Source organism: Pan troglodytes, chromosome 12 (assembly GCF_028858775.2).
Source record: "Pan troglodytes isolate AG18354 chromosome 12, NHGRI_mPanTro3-v2.0_pri, whole genome shotgun sequence".
In the NCBI taxonomy this organism is placed as follows: Eukaryota; Metazoa; Chordata; class Mammalia; order Primates; family Hominidae; genus Pan; species Pan troglodytes.
In genome coordinates, this window is record NC_072410.2 from 104,356,388 (window position 1) to 104,373,082 (window position 16,695).

The following is a 16,695-nucleotide window of genomic DNA, read 5'->3' on the forward strand; positions in this document are numbered from 1 at the left end:
AAACCATGTAATGTTTTAAAAAGTATCTATCTGACAGCCTTGGCTAAAGCCAGATCTTCTATCTCGATTACTTCAATATGTCACATCCATATCGCACCACAGCGTCCAAGCTTTCGGAGCCAAAGCCTCTCTGTCTTGTCCAACCTTCCCATCTGGAAGCAATGAGCTTAATATTCTGGCTCTCCCCCCATAAAAGCTATGTCACAAAAAAGTAGCAGCCTGTGAACTGCGTTAGCCCCGCAAGACACACCAGAGCTCCTCATTCTCTGCAGGCTCTGTTCAGTCACATTTTAAGGCCCTCCCCTGCTCCTCCCCTCCCTTGCTGCCCCTGTCTTCCAAACAGCCTGAGATGCTCAGCGCAGTACCAGGAGGACAGGAGTGAACTGACAATCATTTATACTTTAATCCTCCTTTATGACATTTTGAGGGATGCAGCTTAAAATATCATGGAGGCTGACAGACTCCCTCTGGATAAATGTGTCTGCTAGAGAAGAAGCATTGCCTTACAAGGACCCTACTGTTTCTGGTGACCCATCAGAGACCCAGCTTTGAAGCCTGTCTTGTACCACGTCTCCCACTCCCCTTACCTTCTCCAACACTGCCGGAAAGTCTCAGTTCATGGTGACAATGACCTTCCGTATTGCATGTGCCTTAGTCATTCATTGATTCACTTACTCATCCAATTTGGATTGACTACATGGCATGTCCCTTTCCATGTTCTCTGTTTCATTGCAATGTCAAATGAGTCCCTGGCTCCCAGGAGCCTGAGTCTGTGAGGGAGACCAACCCCACTCCAGAACCATCAGATGAGTGTTCCTCAAAGCATGTTTCATGGGTCACTGCTGCATGGGAATCTTTTGGGTGCCTGTGAAGCGTGCCTACGTCGTGGCCCTTGCCCAGGCCTCCCAAAAGAGGATCACTGGACGCCAGGCTTAAGAATGTGCATGTTTAATAAAATTCTCCAATAAGTAATTTCTACACACATTAAAATCAAGAAACTCACTGAGTTAGGTCAGATGAAGCAGCAAATGATGTTGCGCAAAATGCGAAAAGAGACCGTGTGTACTGAAGACAGAACTTGGGCTTTGCCTGGAAATGATATAATGCCGCTGCTCGGTCCCAAGTCCCTAGGTTTTGGAAGATTGGTGTGAGTGGAAGTCACCCTCCAGCGGAGCACCTAGGACTTTGGCTCCTTGACTGTTCTCCTTCGCCTGGAAGCTTCTGGGGGCAGAGGCCAGCTTTCCTGTGTTGAGTTCTTGGGAAGGGCCTCTGTGTCCTGGAAGGGACTTGAAAGAGCAGCTCATCTAAGCTCTTCAGTTTGTAGGAAACACATCTAGCTGACCAAGGGAAAGTAGGCTGTTCGAGGTCACACAGTCACTCAAAACAAATTTATTTAGGCTAATTCTTTGGTTTGGAGACATCAATACTTGGGAAGAAGCCAAGCTCATGTTTCTTAAGGCCTGTATTCTCCAATGTCCTAACGCATTACCCATTCACTGAAAAAGAATACACTAAAGAGTTTGAAAAAGTGCTCATCCGAGAGGCATTTCACAGATGGGGTTCAAGTGGCCCCGCTTCCACAGGCGATATGCACAAAACCTGCTTCCTGAAATGCCGTTTGGTTGCACTGGAGTTAACCTCTTTTTGGTAAATTAGTTCATGACCTGGGAACAGTTAAATGAAACTGTAGGCACATCAAGAGGAGGTTATTTGTGTTCTGTCTTTTTTTAGCCCAAGTCTCTGATGTGTTTATTTGGAAGCTTGGCTCACACTTACTATCCCACTACTTATGGTTAATCCTGTGTTTTCTTTGAGCTACCTTTAAATCCACGTCAAATGAAAAATACTGCCTGATTTTGAAGTGCGTGGTATTATAAAAAGAATCCCAAGGTTTATGATCTCAAATTTATTGTCAAATGTATTTACTTATCATTTTCCTTTTCTTTCTTTTTTTTTTCCTGACAGAATTCAGCCTAGAAGTTTTTCGTATGAGTCATGATGGAGCAGGGATGGGAGATGTTATATAGTGCTTCCTGGGGAACTCTGTGCTACCAAAGAGCTGCCCATAGAGAGTGTTCCTCAGTTACAGCCTCTTGAAAAGCAAGTTAGTTTCAAAGGGCAGGGACCACATCTGATTCACCCCTTTGCCATTAGTATCTAACACTGTGTTAGGCACTCAGGGGCATTCAGTATGTGTTGGCTGGATTAGTGGCCACTGAAATGAACATGAAGCTGGCGCTTCCTTTTTTGTTTTTATTGAAATGAGCTTTTAAAGAGCTGAAATAGTTTTGTTATTTTTTATATGTCCATGATACAAAAAGACTAACTTTTAGAAAATAAAATGTTCTTTTAAAAACAGTTTTATATTCAGTTAAATATTCTGAAAATGACTAAAATTGTATAAATATACACAGGTATCTGATGTTTGCTTTGTACTAGTTATAAAGCAAGATTCAAAAAAAGAAGGTGGCTTTTTATAACAATTTTTTAAAACTTAAATCTTTTCAGACATGGAATCAACCCAGGTGCCCATCAATGGTGGATTCAATTAAGTCAATGTGGTCCATATACACCATGGAGTACTACACAGCCATAAAAAAGAATGAAATCATTTCCTTTGCAGCAACATGGACACAGCTGGAAGCCATTATTCTAAGCAAACTAACGCAGAAACAGAAAAACCAAATATGCTCACTTATAAATGGAAGCTAAACATTGGGCACACATGGACATAAAGATAAGAACAATAGACACTGGAGAATACAAAAGTGGGGAGCAGGGTGGGGAGGGTGGAAACAAACTGTTGGGTACTGTGCTCAGTACTGAGTGACAGGATCAATTATACTCCAAACCTCAGCATTACACAACAGATCTTTGTAATAAACCTGCACATGTACCCCTGATTCTAAAATCAAAGTTGAAAAAGAAAAAGAAAACACCCCAAATCCTTTTCATCAGAACTGTTCTTTTTTACCTGTTTTAGGAATCAGGATTGGTTAATTTTGGACTTTGGAGTATTCTCAGTAGGACCTGGAGGAGCTACCATGTCCTCCACCAAGGCACTAGGAAAGTCAGCTTCTTGATGTTTAAGGATGAATCAGGTGGCAGAAATCATAGTGGCACCCCCAGCTGTCCCTCCTTCCTCAGCTCTGTGGCTTCTGTCATCTACAAAGGACTGTGGGTAGGATGTGAGGCAAGGATGAAAGATGGAAGAAGAGACAGAGGGGAAGAGAGAAGGGAATCCACCCACTTTCACTCTCTTTTCCCAGCCACCCTGGATACCAACACACATACGCTCAACATGGCATGTGAAGAGACACAAAACACTTTTGCTTTTGCATGTTATACGATGGCTTTCACTATGTTCTCAACTAGAGTCATTCAAGGCTCATATTTTGAAGCTGCCAACACACCCTGTGATGGAGGAGAAAGAACATTGATAAATCTTAGTGGTTCCTTCAATGTCTGGCTGTCTTGTCCCATACCCCAAGACCTTGGGCTTAATTGCTCTATTTCGTTCTATACTTGTTTCCTGGGGTCTATCTCACCTCCCAATCAGACTACACACAAGCTCCAGAACCAAAATATGTGTTTCTCCCTTTCTCTGCCTAGCTCAGTGATGGGCACATTATAGATGCTTGCTAAATATTCAATAAATCCAAGAGATGCTCCATAGCCCAGACACACCCATCACCTTCTGTAAGAATTCTCTCCAGATTTCTCCAGGCAGGAGACAACCCGGATACCTCTGGGAGATTTAAACAGACTTTAGGAACCTGCAGAGCCATGTTTCCAGTTGACCTCTGAGCTAACTATAAATTTTGAGATAATGGTTAAAACCCACAAAGCTTCCTAGAAATGCCGCTAGACTACATTAGGCAGATTAAGAATCGAAAGATAAATATTTTGCACATTTCCTTCTATTTATCAAGACTCTGCCTTCTGGGGCTGTGGTATTTCAGATGACTCGACTCCTGCAGGGTTAAATCGACTCCATTTGGGTTCACTCTAAACAAGCTCACATTCCAGCCTTGCAGTCACATTCCTGACTCACACACGCAGGGCCCTCAGCAGGCCTTAATGCACCTTTCACATCCGAACCGTCCATCAGACATTAATGTGACGGAGCCATCACCAGACAAGTTCATTTTGCCATTAATATCCTGGAATAAGAACGTCGAATATACACATCCTGAGATTTAATCTGTAAACAGAGCCCTGAGCGTCTGGGAGAAGGAGGTGTGTTTATACTTCGTTACTGCTACTTCCACCAAGTTAGGTGGGGCTATCTCTGGCACTAAGCAGAGATGTTTTCTCAATGGTTGGAGGGTAAAGTCTGAGATGACGTTTTGACCTGCAATGTCTGCACCCTGATGGCTGATCCTGGGAATGGAGTACCAGGGCTCTCCCAGTTGACAAGAAACCTCATTCTGAGAGGCCCCAAATGCCAGGGACAGTGCAGTTGTGTTCAGCTAGTGTTTATCTCTGGCCACCTCTGCAGGAGACTCATGGGGATGACTCCCCTTCTTCCAGGAAATGACAAGGGTACAGAGACAAAGGCATCCTCTGTAGTCCCAAGATTCTAAACTCTGCTGTCAGCAGCCATCACTTCAGGGTGTAGGATACAAAAGCAAATTTGAAAAGAGTTTAGTGATCATTTCTAAAGTATCAAAGTATGTGAGAGACTGACAGCTTGAGTTCCTCAGAACAAATAATTGCCAGCTTCATCTTTTCCTGCCTATGCCAAAAATTAGCCTGTCCCATTTGCTGTAAGAGCAAAAGCTTCTGTTTCTTCTACCCAGTTCAGTGGGACTACAGTTACTGATTTAGGATTAGGAGACATTAGAAGAAAGGAAAACTTATTTTCTCAGAAGAAGAAGAAAGAAAAGAAGGAAGCAAAAAAAAAAAAAACTGTTTGAAATAAGGGTAAAGCATTGCCTTAGAAACTGATTTTGAACAGATTTCCTTTCCTTAAGAGGAGAAGACTCAAACTGGCAGCTACAGAGCACACCCAGCTCGGAAGTATTTTGCTTGGCCCCATCAGGGTTGGCCTGGGGAGTCCCTTTGAAACAGAGGCATGCGTTTGGCTCTGAGAAACTTATTATTTCTACAGATTTGCCCTCTAACACCCAGAGGGAGACACAGTGAAGCCTGGGAAGGATGTTAACTCTTGGTGGCACTGTGGTGGCACTGTCTAGACTGAGCAGGCCTGGGAAGGATCCAGTGCAGACAGTCACCTCTAATTGAGGGCAGGGGGTTATTTATCACTGCTCCCTCTGCTCCTGCTCCCACGCATGCCCTGATTGCCCCACTGCCAGCAACTCCTAACAGGTATCACACACATGCACACACCACACCCGCATGCACACACTTTCTCACTATTTGATATGGCAACAAGGAGTTGCAGCTGAGTGTGAGCAGTCTCCTTTTGCATAATATATGCTTTCAGTGTGCCATACTCACACACATTGACCTGCCTGGCCCTGTGGGCACTAGACTTTGTAAGCACCCTGACATCTGCTTTGTTTTATAGGGTCTAGAACTGTCTGTTCTTTCTTTACCTCTGGGAAGACTGGGACTTATGGTGCAGCCACCAGATAGGAGATCTGGTGCTGAGCCCAAGGCTGGGGCAGCAGGAAAACCACACCCAGTTACTTCCAGTCTGTTCTCTCTGACCAAGGTTCTCTGTCCCTCCAAGAACTAATGCACAGAAACTCTCTCACTGGTGGACACTCCATGGTTAATATTCTTCTCTTTTCTTCTGTGATCAAAAGAAATTCTGTTTCCTCATAGATGCTGGAAGTTCCCTATGGAGAAAAAAAATATTATTATTTCTCTCTCATCTTTTTGCACTCATGGGCTAAGAGCTTCTCAAACCCCAAGGGCTCTGCTCACAATCACCAAATGAAGGAAAAAGCAGCTGGAAATGCAGCCCGGAGATGTGTTCCCAGGAGTTGAGACTGGCTCCCGTAGATTGCACCTCACACATGCACACCCTGTCTGTCTGTGTGCATTTAGAGCACGTTCTCAAGATCGAGTCTGATTCTCACAACAACCCCAAGTAACCACAATGACCAGTGTGATGAGTTTCCCACAGTTCACAGAACAAGATGGGAAGACTGGTCCAGAATCATCCCACAGGTTAGTGGTGGGGCTGGGACAAACAATCCTTTTGTCTGGTTTCCTCCATTATTCTTTGCCTTCTGCAATACAATATTTTACATATTAAGAATCCCAAATAAATCAAGTAGTGCTATTTAACTTCAAGCTAAGGCTAAGGGAAAAAAAAATTTCCTAATTAATTCTTTAGAAAATTGTACTAATAGCATAAATGATTAGAGAGGATGAGAATGACCAGTGGTGGTGGTGGTGGTGGTGGTGGTGGTGGTGGAGGAGTAGGAAAAGGTGGGGCAGGAAAAGCAGGTGATTTAGACACTGGAATCTTATCACTTGGAACTTTTTGGATTGCAATTGCATAGCCACGTTCACAGAAATTGGAGTAATAGCAATACTATGGGGACACAGGTTTTGGTACCTAGCAAGAACCAGATCCTGGGATTTGATCTAGGTCGTCGCATTTAATTTTTATAGCCTCACATCTGTGTGTGAGGGAGGTATTTATTATTATTCCCATATAACAAATAATTGTCACTTAGTTGTGGAATCCATTTTAACAGGCCAGAATGTATCAAGAGCCCTCTGAATATCTAAAATAGAACAACAATCAGACACAGAAAGAAAAATACCACATGACCTCACTTATATGTGAAATCTAAAAAAAAAATCAAATTCACAGATGTAGAGAGTAGAAAGGTGGTTAGCAGAATCTGGGGAGGGGTGGGTTGGGAAAACAGAGATATTGGTCAGAGGGTACAAGTTTCAGTTAGACAGGAAGAATAAGTTTACAGATCTATTGTACAGCATGGTGACTATAGTTAACAAAATGCATTATTGGTCAACTGATGGTCACAGTCAATTAATAGTGCATCATGTGTATATATCAGGAAAAAAATAGATGCAGGGCACATAGTTAATATAATCTAATATAAACATATTTGTGTATATATATGTGTGTATTTATATACACATATGTGTGTATATGTATTTATATAACCCACATATATATTCAAACATGTGTCTATAAAATACCAAAACAACACTAGTAAAATAATGATTGGGTGTTTAATAATTTTCTCATTCATTTAATTTTATAAATTCACAAATAAATTTGTAGTTTTTATTATCATAAAAATTATAAAGCATGTAATCCCATCACTTTGGGAGGCCAAGGTGGGCCAATCACGAGGTCAAGAGATGGAGACCATCCTGGCCAACATGGTGAAACCCTGTCTCTACTAAAAATACAAAAATTAGCTGGGCATGGTGGTGTGTGCCTGTAGTCCCAGCTGCTTGGGAGGCTGAGGCAGGAGAATCGCTTGAACCCAGGAGGCGGAGGTTGTAGTGAGCTGAGATCACACCACTGCACTCCAGCCTGGCAACAGACTGAGGCTCTCTCTAAAAATAATAAAAATAATAAATAGTAAAACTTATCTCACAAATGAATGACATAAGCTTCTTTCTGATACTGATTGTTAGAAATCCTGAAATCTATGTAAAACAGCCATCCTTTCCTCCAAGACCCCACGTGTCACTGGAGCCACAATATTGAGCTTACTCTAACATATCTAAGATGTCAAGAGAGAAGACAATTTCAGCCTAAGTAGTGTGGCTGGTTAGGTTATTTGAGTAAATTCTCCTTCTGAAAATATCTGAAATGCTATCCAAAATATATTTTTATATAATAAACACAGAAGAGCTTATAATATAGTAAGAAATTATCCGGTCAAAATCTATGTAAAGGCAGGAAACCAGAGATGTAAGGGGACACTCATGGCTGCATTTTCCTGAGAGTATTGGGCAAATCAGATTAAAATACAGAGTGTGGAAGCCACACACCAAAGGCCACGCTTTCCCAGGAGGAGAATCCGCTAAACAACATATGCCTGTAAAGCTGGGATCCAACCAAAAATAAATCTGTTTTGCCTAATACACCACAATAAACCTGTGTCTCTCCTTTCCTGCAGGGGCCACATAGAAATCTGCCTTGGTACTGAGAAAATAAAGTCTCTGAGAAGTTGTCACCACAAATTATCCCTAACACATACTGAGAGTCCAAATTCACAATAATTATTAAAAATAATCTTCAGACCAGGCACGGTGGCTCATGCCTGTAATCCCAGCACTTTGGGAGGCTGAGGCGGGTGGATCAGGAGGTCAGGAGTTCGAGACCAGCCTGGCCAACATGGTGAAACTCCGTCTCTACTAAAAATACAAAAAAATAGGAAGGCATGGTGGCAGGCGCCTGTAATCCCAGCTACTTGGGAGGCTGAGGCAGGAGAATTGCTTGAACCCGAGAGGCAGAGGTTGCAGTGAGCTGAGATCATGCCACTGCACTCTAGCATGGGCGACAGAGCAAGACTCCGTCTTGGGGAAACAAAAATAAAAAAATAAAAAATAACTCTTCAAACTGCGCAGATTCAAATTGCAGAGGCAAATATCAGTACTCTCTGGAGGAATGTACTATCATTCTATCCTTGAAGAAGGCCCAGAAATAATTTTCCAAATAAACGCAGCAGCTCACAGTCCAAAAAGAACAAGGAGACAATAAACCATAAGTAAGAAGCAGCAAACAAACAAACAAAGGCAACAGGTAAAGTTTTGCAAAGACCTAAGATACTAGAATTGTCAGACACAGTTTAATAAATAATTAACTATATTGTGTTTAAATACATTAAAAGGAAAGCTTTAAAAATCTGTGGAGTGGAAATCCACAAAAAATGACAGCAGATTTGACAAAAATTAGAAATTTTTCAAATAAAGAGATGATTAAAATTAAAAACTCAATGATCAGTTTTAACCATAGATTAGAGACAGCTAAAAAATAATTGGTAAATTGTAAAACAGATTCAGAATAAATCATCCAGATTATAACATAAACAAAGAGACCTATAATGTGATAGAGAAGGTATGAGACATAAAACATTAAGTGAAATGGTCTTAGCATATTTTCAGACTCCCAGAAGGAGGGCATAGATAACATGTTTAAAAAGAAATATCTGAAGATATAACAGTTTAGAAATTTCCAGAAATGGCAAAAGACATTAATTTAGAGACCCAAGGAATTCAATGAATCAGAAACAGAAAAAAATTAAAGAAAAGCCAAGTTAAACACATTATAAGAAAACTGGTGAACACCCCAGAGATAAAAAGCTGAAGCTTGGTGGTGCTGGTGGTGGTAATGGCAGGGCACTGAAGGGATGCGTTGTCTTTAAGGCAATGATAGACGAACAGCTGACTTTTGAACTGCAGCAATTGAATCCAAAGAAATGGAATGATATCTTTATTTTGTGTGTTTGTGTGTGATGGGTGCTGTGAGGGGTACTGCTGTCCTCAAATTCTCTATCCAGAAAACACATCTCTCAAGAATGGGGGCAAAACTAAAACATTTTCAGGTAAATTAAACTATATATTTCTTACCAGCTGACTCTCACTAAAAGAAATTCTGAAAAAAAAAAATTTCAGGCAGAAGAAAACTGATGCCAGATTGAAGGTCTGAGCCATAGGATGGAATAAAAACAGAGAAAGTGGGAATATGTGAATATCTAACAACATCTGACTCTATTCAGATTGCTGTAACAAATTACCATAAAGTAGGTGGCTTGTAAACAATAGAAATTCATTTCTCACAGTTCTAGAGGGTGGGAAGTGCAAAATCAAGGCAGCACCAAATTTGGTGTCTGGGGAGGGCTCACTCTGTATTTCATACTTGGTGCTTTCCTGCTGTATCCTTACATAGCAGAAGGGGCTAGCTAGCTCTCTGGGGTATCTTTTTATAACGGCAGTAATCCCATTCACGAAGGCAGAGGTTTCATGAGCTAATCACCTCCCAAGAACTTCTAATACCTCCTTCTAACACTATCACGTTGGGCTTTCGATTTCAACATATTAATTTTGGGAGGGACACAAACGTTCAGTCCATAGCAAGTACTGCCTATATAAACATTAAGATAATGTCTATGGGCATACAAGACAAAACTAAACATGTAAGTTAGAAAGCGGGTAACTAGAGCCAATGCAATCTAAAATTATTACATTGTGCAGAAAGGGTAAAAATGTTAATTAATTTCAGACTTTTATGAGTTTAGAGTTTATGCCTTAATTTCTATGGTAATTGCTAAAATAACAGAAACAGAGTGCATATTTACTAGAGGTTAAAAAAATAGAATGATAAAAACACTTCCCATCAAAGTTAAGACAGAAGAAGAAAACAATATAGAAGAACAAATAGAAAGGACAAAACTATATAAAAGATAAATCCATATATAACATACAATATAAATATAGAATAAATGTTCTAATTAAAAAATAAAGATTATTAGACAGATTAAAAATATTCACGTGGAAGCTTTTTACAAGAGACATATATAAACCATAAAGATACAAATAATTCAAAGTAGAAAGATGAAAAATAAATACTGATCACCCACAGGAACTGCTATAGCTATACTAATACCGAACAAAATAGATTATAAGGCAATATGCATAAAATATAAATAGCATCACTTTATAATAATACATATTTTTATTTACTGAGAAAATATAACAACTCTAAATTTATAAATGTTCATTAATAATAGCTTCAAATATAGTTTGCTAAAGTTGACAAAATTACCAGAAGAAATAAGTAAATTCAGAATCAGAAATCTTACCACACCTCTCTCAGTAGCTGATAAAAGTTCAGTCTCCTCTCTCTCAAAAAAAATAAAATAAAATAAAAACCCTAAAAAATATTGGACATAATTTTTTAAACATTATATTATATATATTATATTTTTATTGTATGTTTTCTATGTTTAGATAAACAAATACCATTGTGTTACAATTTATTCAGCACAATTTTTAAAAGAACAGTTTATTATTTAAAAGATCTTGGCAACAAAAGTTGAAAGAAAATATCATTTAAAGAGGGTTTATATTAATAAAAAGCCTGCTACAAATATAATTAATGGTTGAAAGTTTTCCTTCTGAGTTTTGTACTGAGACAAGGAGGGCTATTGCTCTCCTTTTAAAAAATGATTATACTGAATATCATAAACAGTGGGATAAAGCAACAGAAAGACATCATACAAATGTTAAGAATTAGACAGAAACAAAATTGTCATTATTTACTGATGAAACAGCTGCATATGTGGAAATTCAAAAGAATCTGTAGACAAATTATAAGAAAGAAAAGTTTCTGGGATCTCATATTATATATATATTTAGCTAGTCAACAAATATATGATTTTTACAAAATATATATTGCATATATACATTATCATATATACATTATACATTACCATATTTATACATTATATATGTATATATATTTGCAGTAAGTCACTAGAAAATGAAATTTTAAATTATACAATTTATAATAACATCAAGAAATAGAAAATATCTAAACATAAATCTTGCAAAAGTTATGCAAAAGTTTTACAGAAAATATTGTGAAACTTAGATAAGAGTTATTGCAGAAGACTTAAGTAATTGGAAGAATATACTGTGTTTATGATATCTGGAAGACTTCATATTTTAAAAATGTTGATTCTTCCCAAATTGGCTTATAGGTTCAGTGCAATGTCAATCAAAATTCTAAAAGAGGGATGTGTGTGCGTGGAACTTGAAAAGTTGTTTATAATTTTTTTTCTTCAGAGACAGGATCTCGCTCTGTCTCCCAGGCTGGAGTGCAGTGGCACAGTCATAACTCGCTGTGGCCTCAAACTCCTGGCCTCATGTGATCCTTCCACCTCAGCCTCCCAATGTACTGGGATTACAGAGGTGAACCACGGTGCCCAGTCTGACAAGTAGTTTTTAAATGTATATGGAAAAGCAAAAGGAGAAGAGTGACAAAGACATTCTAGAAAATAACAAATGAAGAGTATTTGCTTTAAAGGAAATAAATACTTTCTGTGAAGCTATAATAATTAAGACTGTGGTATTGGTTCAGGGCAAGGAAGTAGCAAACAGTACAACTCAAACAAAATTATGTACATATGAACCCTTGAACTGTGATAGAAGTTGCATTTTATTTCATTAAATGAAACATATTATTTTCAATAAATGATGCATAAGTATATTGACCAACAATATGGAAAAGTGAAATCAGACTGTTATCTCACTTTGTATGCAAAAATTGTTGCATGTCATTTAAATACCTAAGAGAGATGAAACTATATAAATGAAATAAAATTATATAAATGTTTTCTATAATAATATAAGAGAATATCTTCATGGTCTTAGAATAAAGAAGACAAAAATTTATATGAGTCATAAAAGAAACAACTAGTAATTTAACGTTATTAAAAATAAGAGCTTCGGGCTGGGCGCGGTGGCTCACACCTGTAATCCCAGCACTTTGGGAGGCTGAGGCGGGTGGATCATGAGGTCAGGAGATCGAGACCATCCTGGCTAACACGGTGAAACCCCGTCTCTACTAAAAATACAAAAAATATTAGCCGGGCGTGGTGGTGGGCGCCTGTAGTCCCAGCTACGCGGGAGGCTGTGGCAGGAGAATAGCGTGAACCCGGGAGGCGGAGCTTGCAGTGGGCCGAGATCGTGCCACTGCACTCCAGCCTAGGTGACAGAGCGAGACTCCATCTCAAAAAAAAAACAAACAAAAAAACAAAACAAAACAAAAAAACTTCTGTGTATCAAAGATATCAAAGTTAGAAAGATAACACTAAAAGTAAAACTACAAACCACTGAATTGAAAAGTATCTGCAGCACATACAACTGACAAATATCAGCCATCCAGAACATTTAAAGAACTACATACATCCTGAAGAAAAAAAGAAACAAATGAATACAAAAAAAATAATGAAAAGATATGAACTGGTCTTTCTAAATTGGCCATAAGCTTATGAAAAGTGGTTTAACTTCAGTGGCAATGAGAGACATAAATATTGCAACCACAATGTGAAATTGAATGTCAAAAAATTTTAAAGTTGCATAATATTAACTTTGGTAAGATGTTTCACTCGTCGCTGGTTCGAGGGTAAATTGGTACAATCACTTGAGGAAACAGTTGGCATGATCTCTTGAAGATGGAGATTCATGTACTTTACGACCAGTCTTTCTAGACTTGCTGTATATACTATAGAAGCCTTTGTATATGCGCACCAGAGGACATGTATGAGCATATTCGCAATAACTGAAACTGGAAGTAACCTAGCTGTTCCCCAGCAGTAGAATGGCTACCTGCATGATAGTTTCTTATACCAGGGTATGCTATACAGAAAATAAGATAAATGAACAGCAGCTGCGTACAATAACATAAGAAAAATCTCTAAACATAATGTTCAATAATGAACAAATCATGGGACTGTACATATATATTATATATATGCATATGTGTATATATTATATATATGCATGTGTGTATATATATTATATATATGCATGTGTGTATATATATACATCTGTGTGTGTGTGTGTGTGTGTGTGTGTGTGTATACAGTGATTCTTTTTGTAGGAAGTTGAAAAATAGCCTAAACTAAATAATGCTTTTGAGGAAAAATTTTAACAGCATTAAAGCTCAGGAAAACAAATAAATGATTATGATGATAGTTAGCATAGTGGTTACCCCTCTTGGATGAGAAGAGGATTACAATTGCATAGAGGCAGACACAGGGCTTCTGGGGTTCTGTAGGTGCCCCATTTCTTGACCTGGGTGCTGTTTTCACAAGAGTAGTTCTTTATAATCATTCATAGAGCTATACATATATATTTTATATATGTTTAAATATAAATTTTCGCTATCTGCAAATGTTTTGAATAAGGAAGAAAGGGAGAGAAAAAGGAAAAAGAGGGGAAAAGAGGAAGGGAAGAAGGAAGGGAGTTGGGCAGACTTAACTGACGCAAATGCCAGATCCATCCTCCCCCAGGGTTGGTATCCAAGCCATTGGGCTTTGCTTATTGTTTGGATGATTGCATCCACACCCGGTCTGGATACCTTCCTCTGGAACCTGATGGAGCCACCACTCCAAGTTGCCAGTGCAATGAAATTATCACATGTTGAATTTCATACTGACTTTAACCTTTCACCTGTGATCTAGATAAACTTCAAGCTGACAACGCCTTGGATTTCAAGAACTTAAGCCTGCACTTTGCTTCTATGAGGAACTGCCAATGTTTTGCCCTCAGGCAAAGAGGAAACCTGATTTCTTTCCCCTGACCATGTCTCAGAATGTCCAGTTCCAGCCGTTAAGATCTCTCCCCTGCTGCAATCTGCTAATTAAGAACATACTCTGTCACCTCTCTCGCTCTCCCTCTTCATCTTCCTCTCCCTTTCCCTCTTTTCCCCTCTCTCCACCTCATTTCTTAATTTTTCCCTCCTACTCTTCCTCCCTTTCATAACATTGCATCATTTCTGATTGTCCTGCTTTGTGATACAGTTCAGGGAGGTTTGACACAGAGAAGAACTGTCAGTTCTTTAATCACTTCTTTATTATCAAGATAGGGAGAGAAATGCCATTATCTTTCACAACTTCACTTTGTGGGACAGATGTATTTTTAGTAGGCTCCAGAGAACTGAAACAATTCTATACATTAACATAACTTCAAAATCAACCACTTTCTCATTGATACAATTTGGAAATAAACTGAAGTGGGTATAGTTTCTTGCTCTTCTGTCCCTCCCAGGGGACAACAATTAGTGAACCAACCACTCATATGGAACTCTCAATTGGCCACGTGAATAGAGTGAGTGGGTAAGTGTTCATGTTCCTAACACATATAAAATATAAAAAGAATTTAAGAATATTACAATCTATACATAGATATATTTCATTCTTAGGATCTGCTCTAGCTAAAATAAAAATGATAATCTACCTACTAATTATTAAGCCACTGTTATGTATAAGGTACTATGATAGTTGCTTGCTATACACTATTTAATTTAATCTTCAATAGTTCTACATGTATGTATTGTTTCTTTGCAGACTGAAGTGAACTGAGCTTATAGTGCATATGGGAAAAGTTTCTGTATAGTTCAATCTGCATCTAATTTATGCATGGATGCTTAGCAACTGTCAGAAAAGCATTCTGAACACTCCTCCATGGGGTGAACATTAAAAGATTCTTTTCCTCAGGGATCTAGAACTAGAAATACCATTTGACCCAGCCATCTCATTACTGGGTATATACCCAAAGGATTATAAATCATGCTGTTATAAAGACACATGCACACATATGTTTATTGCGGCACTATTCACAATAGCAAAGACTTGGAACCAACCCAAATATCCAACAATGATAGACTGGATTAAGAAAATGTGGTGCACATACACCATGGAATACTATGCAGCCATAAAAATGATGAGTTCATATCCTTTGTAGGGATATGGATGAACCTGGAAACCATCATTCTCAGCAAACTATCGCAAGGACAAAAAACCAAACACCGCATGTTCTCACTCAGAGGTGGGAATTGAACAATGAGAACACATGGACACAGGAAGGGGAACATCACACACTGGGGCCTGTTGTGGGGTGGGGGGAGGAGGAAGGGATAGCATTAGGAGATATACCTAATGTTAAATGACGAGTTAATGGGTGCAGCACACAAACATGGCACATGTATACATATGTAACAAACCTGCACGTTGTTCACATGTACCCTAAAACGTAAAGTATAATAAAAAAAAAGATTCTTTTCCCTCAAACGGGAAATTTTACAATTGTGTCTTAGAGTTTTAACTAAGTCTGAAACATTAAACAAAAATGAAAATGTAAGAGATAGGATTGCATAAGTCACGGGGGCATCAAAGAGGATCGGGTGGTGGGAGTAGAAAGTGTGGAGATAAGATTCCTAAAATCATTGCATGATACCTTCAGAAACCACTAACAGTAACTTCCAGCCTCAGCAACTCCCTTTGCTTATCAATTTACAACATGGAAATGGGTACATCACTCAAAGTCTATGTAGCAAATATTCGTGTCAATGGTGCTTAAAAATTCTGTCATTTTTTCCCCAAAACCCCTACAGAGAATCTCCCACACTGAAAATTAAGCTCAAGGAAAGTTTTGCTTCTTGCAATTTAGCAGTTTTGAGTTTTTCGTGCATGGGCGCCACTCCACCCCATCCCACTCCATCCTAAATTGAGTTTGAGGCTTTTTTGTTTTCACTCTTGCATAACATGAAAACGAGTGAACACATTTTACTCAAAATTTCCATCTGCAAATCCCCTAAGTGGTGTGAAAAATCCTGGAAAATCTCAGAGCAAAAGAGGACGCTAGGAAAAATCAGGACAAGTGGAAACAGCAGTGAGGGATGTAACCTAATGTCTGTGTCAACACAACCAGTGTTGCTCAAAGACGTCCGCTCTGCAGTGAGGCTGGGCTGCTAGGTCAAAGCCATGGCTTATTTCTGTTTCACAGTGATGATCAGGAAGCACCTGCCCCCATCAACAACCCAACATGCCTCTCCATTGTCCAGATCCTATAAAAATGATGCCCCAAAAGAAGCATTGGCTCTAAAGTAAAAAAGAAAAATTGGAAAATTGACATCAATATGGTCAAACAGGTATGAAACAGAACATTATTTTAACTAGCAAATTAGAATTCACTTCATATAGATATATACACATATATATT

General features: G+C 38.8%; 1 long non-coding RNA gene across 1 annotated transcript in view; it reads right to left on the bottom strand.

Moving 5' to 3' along the window:
- Nucleotides 1–1,611: 1,611 nt before the first annotated feature.
- LOC104004893 (uncharacterized) overlaps nt 1,612–16,695 on the bottom strand; it is a 172,265-nt gene continuing 157,181 nt past the window's right edge. The window contains exon 12 of the long non-coding RNA XR_010149624.1: nt 1,612–5,807. This is a non-coding gene — a long non-coding RNA (uncharacterized LOC104004893). The remainder of the gene's footprint in view (nt 5,808–16,695) is intronic.